Here is a 6,000-nt window from a genome sequence, read left to right on the forward strand (position 1 = left end):
GCCATTCAGCCCCTCGAGCCTGTTACACAGGAACAGGAGGAGGCCATTCAGCCCCTCGAGCCTGCTACACAGGAACAGGAGGAGGCCATTCAGCCCCTCGAGCCTGTTACACAGGAACAGGAGGAGGCCATTCAGCCCCTCGAGCCTGTTACACAGGAACAGGAGGAGGCCATTCAGCCCCTCGAGCCTGTTACATGTGCCTGTGCCGGCTCTATGACAGAGCGATCCAATCAGTCCCACTCCCCCTGCCCTTTCCCCACAGCCCCGCACATTTCTCCGTCTCGGGTATTGATCCAATTCCCGGTTTGAAAGTTACAATTGAATCTGCTCCCACCGCCCTTTCGGGCAGAGCGTTCCCGATCACAACAACATCATCATAGGCAGTCCCTCGGAATCGAGGAAGACTTGCTTCCACTCTAAAAGTGAGTTCTCAGGTGACTGAACAGTCCAATACAGGAATTACAGTCTCTGTCACAGGTGGGACAGACAGTGGTTGAAGGAAAGGGTGGGTGGGGAGTCTGGTTTGCCGCACGCTCATTCTGCTGCCTGCGCTTGGTTTCTGCATGCTCTCGGCGACAAGACTCGAGGTGCTCAGTGATCACAACAACGCGCTGCGTAAAAAACAAACATTCTCCTCATCTCCCCTTCTGGTTCTTCTTGCACTGGAGGCGATGTTGAATCTCCATCAATGTCCGCCTTTGTTGATAAGAGGCTCCCGAGGTATGGGAAATGGTCCACGCTGTTGAGGGCCGCGCCGTGGATCTTGATGACTGGGGAGGCTGAGGGACAAGTACAAGGCATCGTGGCAACACCCTCGCTCCAAACACTGGCACCTGCTTGACTGTGTCATCGTCCGAGCCAGGGATCGCAAGGATGTGCGCATCACCCGCACCATGACAGGAGCCGACGACTGCTGGACGGACCACCGTCTAATCCGATCCATCATCAACATTAACATTGCCCCAAAGCAGAGGGGACAGCAGAAGCAGTGCCGCAAAAAAGTTAATGTCGGGGCACTGAGAGACCCAGCTAAGAGAACCCTATACAGCCAGCGCCTCACAGCCAATCTGGCATGCCTTGATGACCCTGAGATGCTAATGCCCACAGCACTTGGTCTGCCCTCCAGGCCTCTATAACCAGGGCCTGTGAAGAGACACTTGGTCACTCAACCAGAAAACACCAGGACTGGTTTGATGAAAATGATCAGGAGATCGAAGAACTAATAGATCGCAAGCGCAAAGGATTCCTGAGCCTCAGCCTTCCCTCTCGATCCCCGGGCCCGCGTTCTCTGATTTTAACCAGTCACTGACTCTTCGATCCTGTAATTACTCGAATCACTTTCAGTCCTGTTAATCGCTCAGCTCCTTTTCAAAGATATTCATCGATGAGCCAGGATGCTTTCCGTGTCTCGCTATGTATGGGCCTCTCCGTCAGAGAGTGTGTTAATGTCTCGTCTCTCTCACTGTCCCTTTGTCTCTGTTCTCCATCTCTCTCTCTCTCACTATCTATCTCTCTGTCTCTCTCACACTCTCCCTGGCTCTCTCTCTCTCTCTCTCTCTCTGTCTCTCTCACTCTCTCTCTCTCTGCCTCTCCCTCTGTCTCTCTCTCTCTCACACTCTCCCTGGCTCTCTCTCTCTGCCTCTCTCTTTCTCTCTCTCACTCTGTCTCTCTCTCACTCTCTCCCCCCTCTCTCTCTCTCTCTCTCCCCTCTCTCTCTCTCTCTCTCTCTCCCCTCTCTCTCTCTCTCTCCCCTCTCTCTCTCTCTCTCTGCCTCTCACCTCTCTCTCTCTCCTCTCTCCCTCCCCTTTCTCTCTTTGCGCTTTCTCTCTCTCCCCTCTCTCTATATCTCCCCTTTCTCTCTCTCTCACCTCTCTCTCCCCTCTGTCTCTTCTTGACTCTCTTTCCGTCTCTCTCCCTCTCCCCTCTTTCTGTGTCTCTCCCCTCTCTCTCTCTCTCTCTCCCCCTCTCTCACTCCCCTCTCTCTCTGTCTCTCTCTTCTCCCTCTCTCTCTCTCTCCTCTTTCTCTCTCCCCTCTCTCTCTCTCTCCCCCCTCTCTCTCTCTCTCTCTCCCCCCCTATCTCTCCCCCCCCTCTCGCTCTCTCTCCTCCCTCTCTCTGTCTCTCCTCTCTCCCGCCCCTTTCTCTCTCTCTTTGCCCACTCTCTCTCTCTGCATCTCTCCCCTCTCTCTCTCCCCTCGTTCTCTCTCTCCCTCTCTACCCTCTTGTCATGTATTTAACTGTCATTGTAACCCATATATAAGCTGACCTAAGTTGTACACTGTGAGAACATTGACCACAAGGTGATGAACTTGTGGGAGACACTCCTAACCTGGACTTTCAGGTATAAAAGGGGAAGCTCCACCCACCTTCATCACTTGCGGTCTTGGTAATAAAGGTAACTGGTCACAGAGTGACCTTCTCTCAAGTATGGGCCTCGTGTGCATTTATACTGTATAGTAAGGACATATTACCTCTCTCTACCCTCTCTCTCCCTGCCCTCTCTCTCTCTCTCTCTCTCTCTCTCTCTCTCTCCCCCCTCTCTCTCTCTACCCCCTCCCCTCCCTCTCTCTCTGTCTCTCTCTCTCTCCGTCTCTCCTCTCTCTCCCCCCTCCCCCCCTCGCTCTCTCCCCCTCTCCCCCCCCTCTCTCCTCTTTCACTCCCCCCCCTCTCCTCTTTCTCTCACCCCTTCCCTCTCTCCCCCCCTTTCTCTCCCCCCTCTTTCTCTCTCTCTCTCCCTCCCCTCTCCCCCCTCCCCTCTCTCTCTCTCTCCCCCCTCTCTCTCTCTCTCTCTCTCTCTCTCTCCCCTCCCCCCCCCCCCCCGCTCCCTGTCAGTGAGTGTTAATGCACAGCACCATCCAGTCGAGGATGCCCCCCCCCCTCCACACACTCCTGTTCCTACAATGGACGGCAGTCTGGCCCACTGGTCTTGCCCAGCCCGGCGTTATTGCAATGGTTGCAGTTCAATAAATGAATGGGACCCAACTACTGCAAGGTTAGTCCCGTCAGATAAAGAAAAACCGCTCTGGGGGAGAGGCGATTCTCTGGGGGGAGCTCCCTGCTATTCAGATGCGGGTTACCAACCCTCCAGGGCTGCCCTGGAGCTTCCGGGATTTGAAGCTTGGTCTCCCGGACAAAGCCGGGAGCAACCGGGGGAGAAAGCATCGGGGGATTCAAGATTTGTGTATTTTGTTCATTTAATTTAAACCCCTTTTTTTTATTAGTTATAAAAATATTGGAGACGGGAAAAGGGCTGTTAGACTGAAACTCGGGAATCGTTCAATTCATTCACGGGCAGGACGTGTATAACAGGGGCCGGGATCCGGGGATGGGATCAGGGGCCGGGATCGGGGGCCAGGGGATGGGATCGGGGATGGGGGTTGGGGGATGGGGGCTGGTAATGGGGATGGGATCAGGGGATGGGATTGGGGGATGGGGGGCTGGGAGCATGGGATGGGATCAGGGATCGGGGGCCTGGATAACCTCACATGTACTGCCCTCCACAGTTGAATAGCCTACGAACAGTCATTACGTAGTGTTTCGAAGAAATTCAATGATACTATTTTGAAGAAGAGCGGGGGAGTTCTCCCCGGTGTCCTGGGGCCAATATTTATCCCTCAATCAACATCACTGAAACAGATTATCTGGTCATTATCACATTGCTGTTCGTGGGAGCTTGCTGTGCGCAAATTGACTGCTGCATTTCCCACATTACAACAGTGACTACACTCCAAAAAACACATCATTGGCTGTAAAGCGCTTCACTATGTCCTAAGGGGGTGAAAGGCGCTATATAAATGCTGGTTTGTCCTCCCCGGTGTTCAATGCCCCCCCGCTCGCTGCCTGAGCTGTGACACACCTGGGGGTCCGAGCCACTCCCAGTTACAGTCAGGGGCTGCGCTGAGCCGAGTGACTCCCGCCAAGCACAGTGAGCCCGGACTCTTATTGTGAACCGCCCAGTGAGGAGCAGTTAGACATTGACCCGAGGCTCCGACAGACCGGGAGGGAGAGACTGAACGGCCCAGGGACGGAGCCGGCGAGCGGCCCAGGGACGGTGGCGGGGAGCGGCTCAGTGACGGAGCCGGCGTGCGGCCCAGTGACAGAGCCGGTGAGAGGCCCAGGGACGGTGGCGGTGAGCGGCTCAGTGACGGAGCCGGGGAGCGGCCCAGTGACGGAGCCGGGGAACGGCCCAGTGACGGAGCCGGTGAGAGGCCCAGGGACGGTGGCCGTGAGCGGCTCAGTGACGGAGCCGGGGAGCGGCCCAGTGACGGAGCCGGGGAGCGGCCCAGGGACGGAGCCGGCGTGCGGCCCAGGGACGGAGCCGGCGAGCGGCCCAGTTACAGAGCTGGCGAGCGGCCCAGTGACGGAGCTGGCGAGCGGCCTGGCGATGGAGCCGGTGACTGAGTGGATCCGGCACCGGTTTCCCATGGTGGACAGCCTGGGTTCGGATGCGGTGGAGCAGCGAGTGAAGGAGGATCGGGAGCGGGTGCTGCTGGTGGTGAGTGACGCCCGGCCGACTCTCCCATTCGGGGGGGAGCTGTTCGACTGGGGGTGGAATCGCTGAAGGAGCTGGGCAGAGCTCGGTGCTGACTGTGAGGGCGGCCCTGCACTTGGAGGGAGACGGGAGGAGATGGGGACGGACGGCCTGCCCGGGGAGTGGGCCCAGACATTGTCCCCAGTGTAACTTTACAGTCGGCACATGGGAGGAGGGGCAGGGGGTGAACTTTGCCCTTCCAATGGGACATTCTGCAATGTAATTGGGAAACACTGAAGCCTTGTCATTGCTGTTAGTGATAAACATTTGCTGGATGTCGGCCGTCCTGCACTCACTGACCTACATCGGCTCCCGGTCTATCAACCCCTCCATCCTAAAATTCTCATCCTTGTTTACAAATCCCTCCATGGCCTCGCCCCTCCCTATCTCTGTAAACTCCTCCAGCCCCACAACCCCCCGAGATCTCTGCACTCCTCCAATTCTGCCCTCTTGAGCATCCCCCGATTTTAATCGTTCCACCATCAGCGGCTGTGCCTCCAGCTGCCTGGGCCCCAAGCTCTGGCACTCCCTCCCTAAACCTCTCTACCTCTCTCTCCTTTAAGACACTCCTTAAAACCTCCCTCATTGACCAAGCTTTTGGTCATCTGTCCCAATATCTCCTTATGTAGCTTGGTGTCAAAGTTTGTTTGATAATGCTCCTGTGAAGCAGCTTGGGACGTTCCAATCGCTTGCGGAATGCGGGGCGAGTGTGGGTTCCTGTGTTACAGACAATGAAACATCAGGACAAATGTCTCCCTGTTTCTCCAGGACACTCGGAGTCCGGCCGAATACGAGGTCAGTCACTTGGAAGGAGCGGTTCGCATTGACCCTGAGACCACCGACATGGAGCATGTGGTCAAGGAGCTGGGCCTGACAAAGATGGGAGGAAAAGCAATGTGTGAGGAGGACACAAGATCTGCAATCCTACATATCGATTGGTCAAATCAAATCGCACGGGGTAGCCTTGAGGAGGAATTCATAGAATGCATACGGGATTGTTTCTTAGAACAGTATGTTACAGAACCTACAAGGGAGCAAGCTATCTTAGATCTGGTCCTGTGTAATGAGACAGGAATAATAAACGATCTCCTAGTAAAAGATCCTCTCGGAATAAGTGATCACAATATGGTTGAATTTGTAATACAGATTGAGGGTGAGGAAGTAGTGTCTCAAACGAGCGTACTATGCTTAAACAAAGGGGACTACAGTGGGATGAGGGCAGAGTTGGCTAAAGTAGACTGGAAACATAGACTAAACGGTGGCACAATTGAGGAACAGTGGAGGACTTTTAAGGAGCTCTTTCATAGTGCTCAACAAAAATATATTCCAGTGAAAAAGATGGGCGGTAAGAGAAGGGATAACCAGCCGTGGATAACCAAGGAAATAAAGGAGAGTATCAAATTAAAAACCAATGTGTTTAAGGTGGCCAGGGTTAGTGGGAAACTAGAAGATTGGGAAAATTTTAAACGA

The sequence above is a fragment of the Pristiophorus japonicus genome, chromosome 16 (assembly GCF_044704955.1).
Source record: "Pristiophorus japonicus isolate sPriJap1 chromosome 16, sPriJap1.hap1, whole genome shotgun sequence".
Lineage (NCBI taxonomy): Eukaryota > Metazoa > Chordata > Chondrichthyes > Pristiophoridae > Pristiophorus > Pristiophorus japonicus.